This window comes from Oncorhynchus kisutch, unplaced genomic scaffold (genome assembly GCF_002021735.2).
Source record: "Oncorhynchus kisutch isolate 150728-3 unplaced genomic scaffold, Okis_V2 scaffold1790, whole genome shotgun sequence".
NCBI classification, from domain to species: Eukaryota; Metazoa; Chordata; class Actinopteri; order Salmoniformes; family Salmonidae; genus Oncorhynchus; species Oncorhynchus kisutch.
In genome coordinates this window covers 29,014-33,041 of record NW_022263735.1, presented here as the reverse complement: position 1 = coordinate 33,041, position 4,028 = coordinate 29,014, and positions in this window count along the sequence as shown.

Sequence of the window (4,028 nt, the reverse complement as noted above, 5' to 3'; positions counted from 1 at the left end):
CTGGTGTGTAGTTATTTATCCTCCACATAGACTCTGATGTATTGTTGTCCTGGTGTGTAGTTATTTATCCTCCACATAGACTATGATGTATTGTTGTCCTGGTGTGTAGTTATTTATCCTCCATAGACTATGATGTATTGTTGTCCTGGTGTGTAGTTATTTATCCTCCATAGACTATGATGTATTGTTGTCCTGGTGTGTAGTTATTTATCCTCCACATTGATTATGATGTATTGTTGTCCTGGTGTGTAGTTATTTATCCTCCACATTGATTATGTTGTATTGTTGTCCTGGTGTGTAGTTATTTATCCTCCATAGACTATTATGTATTGTTGTCCTGGTGTGTAGTTATTTATCCTCCATAGACTATGATGTATTGTTGTCCTGGTGTGTAGTTATTTATCCTCCATAGACTATGATGTATTGTTGTCCTGGTGTGTAGTTATTTATCCTCCACATAGACTATGATGTATTGTTGTCCTGGTGTGTAGTTATTTATCCTCCATAGACTATGATGTATTGTTGTCCTGGTGTGTAGTTATTTATCCTCCACATAGACTGTGATATATTGTTGTCCTGGTGTGTAGTTATTTATCCTCCACATAGACTATGATGTATTGTTGTCCTGGTGTGTAGTTATTTATCCTCCACATAGACTATGATGTATTGTAGTCCTGGTGTGTAGTTATTTATCCTCCATAGACTATGATGTATTGTTGTCCTGGTGTGTAGTTATTTATCCTCCATAGACTATGATGTATTGGTGTCCTGGTGTGTAGTTATTTATCCTCCACATAGACTATGATGTATTGTTGTCCTGGTGTGTAGTTATTTATCCTCCATAGACTATGATGTATTGTTGTCCTGGTGTGTAGTTATTTATCCTCCATAGACTATGATGTATTGTTGTCCTGGTGTGTAGTTATTTATCCTCCACATAGACTATGATGTATTGTTGTCCTGTTGTGTAGTTATTTATCCTCCACATAGACTATGATGTATTGTTGTCCTGGTGTGTAGTTATTTATCCTCCATAGACTATGATGTATTGTTGTCCTGGTGTGTAGTTATTTATCCTCCACATAGACTATGATGTATTGTTGTCCTGGTGTGTAGTTATTTATCCTCCATAGACTATGATGTATTGTTGTCCTGGTGTGTAGTTATTTATCCTCCACATAGATTATGATGTATTGTTGTCCTGGTGTGTAGTTATGTATCCTCCACATAGACTATGATGTATTGTTGTCCTGGTGTGTAGTTATTTATCCTCCACATAGACTATGATGTATTGTTGTCCTGGTGTGTAGTTATTTATCCTCCACATAGACTATGATGTATTGTTGTGCTGGTGTGTAGTTATTTATCCTCCATAGACTATGATGTATTGTTGTCCTGGTGTGTAGTTATTTATCCTCCACATATACTATGATGTATTGTTGTCCTGGTGTGTAGTTATTTATCCTCCACATAGACTATGATGTATTGTTGTCCTGGTGTGTAGTTATTTATCCTCCACATAGACTATGATGTATTGTTGTCCTGGTGTGTAGTTATTTATCCTCCATAGACTATGATGTATTGTTGTCCTGGTGTGTAGTTATTTATCCTCCACATAGACTATGATGTATTGTTGTCCTGGTGTGTAGTTATTTATCCTCCATAGACTATGATGTATTGTTGTCCTGGTGTGTAGTTATTTATCCTCCATAGACTATGATGTATTGTTGTCCTGGTGTGTAGTTATTTATCCTCCACATTGATTATGATGTATTGTTGTCCTGGTGTGTAGTTATTTATCCTCCACATTGATTATGTTGTATTGTTGTCCTGGTGTGTAGTTATTTATCCTCCATAGACTATTATGTATTGTTGTCCTGGTGTGTAGTTATTTATCCTCCATAGACTATGATGTATTGTTGTCCTGGTGTGTAGTTATTTATCCTCCATAGACTATGATGTATTGTTGTCCTGGTGTGTAGTTATTTATCCTCCACATAGACTATGATGTATTGTTGTCCTGGTGTGTAGTTATTTATCCTCCATAGACTATGATGTATTGTTGTCCTGGTGTGTAGTTATTTATCCTCCACATAGACTGTGATATATTGTTGTCCTGGTGTGTAGTTATTTATCCTCCACATAGACTATGATGTATTGTTGTCCTGGTGTGTAGTTATTTATCCTCCACATAGATTATGATGTATTGTTGTCCTGGTGTGTAGTTATTTATCCTCCACATAGACTATGATGTTTTGTTGTCCTGGTGTGTAGTTATTTATCCTCCACATAGACTATGATGTATTGTTGTCCTGGTGTGTAGTTATTTATCCTCCATAGACTATGATGTATTGTTGTCCTGGTGTGTAGTTATTTATCCTCCACATAGACTATGATGTATTGTTGTCCTTGTGTGTAGTTATTTATCCTCCATAGACCATTATGTATTGTTGTCCTGGTGTGTAGTTATTTATCCTCCACATAGACTATGATGTATTGTTGTGCTGGTGTGTAGTTATTTATCCTCCATAGACTATGATGTATTGTTGTCCTGGTGTGTAGTTATTTATCCTCCACATAGACTATGATGTATTGTTGTGCTGGTGTGTAGTTATTTATCCTCCATAGACAATGATGTATTGTTGTCCTGGTGTGTAGTTATTTATCCTCCACATAGACTATGATGTATTGTTGTCCTGGTGTGTAGTTATTTATCCTCCACATAGACTATGATGTATTGTTGTCCTGGTGTGTAGTTATTTATCCTCCATAGACTATGATGTATTGTTGTCCTGGTGTGTAGTTATTTATCCTCCACATAGACTATGATGTATTGTTGTCCTGGTGTGTAGTTATTTATCCTCCACATAGACTATGATGTATTGTTGTCCTGGTGTGTAGTTATTTATCCTCCATAGACTATGATGTATTGTTGTCCTGGTGTGTAGTTATTTATCCTCCACATAGACTATGATGTATTGTTGTGCTGGTGTGTAGTTATTTATCCTCCATAGACTATGATGTATTGTTGTCCTGGTGTGTAGTTATTTATCCTCCACATAGACTATGATGTATTGTTGTGCTGGTGTGTAGTTATTTATCCTCCATAGACAATGATGTATTGTTGTCCTGGTGTGTAGTTATTTATCCTCCACATAGACTATGATGTATTGTTGTCCTGGTGTGTAGTTATTTATCCTCCACATCGACTATGATGTATTGTTGTCCTGGTGTGTAGTTATTTATCCTCCATAGACTATGATGTATTGTTGTCCTGGTGTGTAGTTATTTATCCTCCACATAGACTATGATGTATTGTTGTCCTGGTGTGTAGTTATTTATCCTCCACATAGACTATGATGTATTGTTGTCCTGGTGTGTAGTTATTTATCCTCCATAGACTATGAGGTATTGTTGTCCTGGTGTGTAGTTATTTATCCTCCACATAGACTATGATGTATTGTTGTCCTGGTGTGTAGTTATTTATCCTCCACATAGACTATGATGAATTGTTGTCCTGGTGTGTAGTTATTTATCCTCCATAGACTATGATGTATTGTAGTCCTGGTGTGTAGTTATTTATCCTCCATAGACTATGATGTATTGTTGTCCTGGTGTGTAGTTATTTATCCTCCACATAGACTATGATGTATTGTTGTGCTGGTGTGTAGTTATTTATCCTCCATAGACTATGATGTATTGTTGTCCTGGTGTGTAGTTATTTATCCTCCACATATACTATGATGTATTGTTGTCCTGGTGTGTAGTTATTTATCCTCCACATAGACTATGATGTATTGTTGTCCTGGTGTGTAGTTATTTATCCTCCACATAGACTATTATGTATTGTTGTCCTGGTGTGTAGTTATTTATCCTCCACATAGACTATGATGTATTGTTGTCCTGGTGTGTAGTTATTTATCCTCCACATAGACTATGATGTATTGTTGTCCTGGTGTGTAGTTATTTATCCTCCATAGACTATGATGTATTGGTGTCCTGGTGTGTAGTTATTTATCCTCCACATA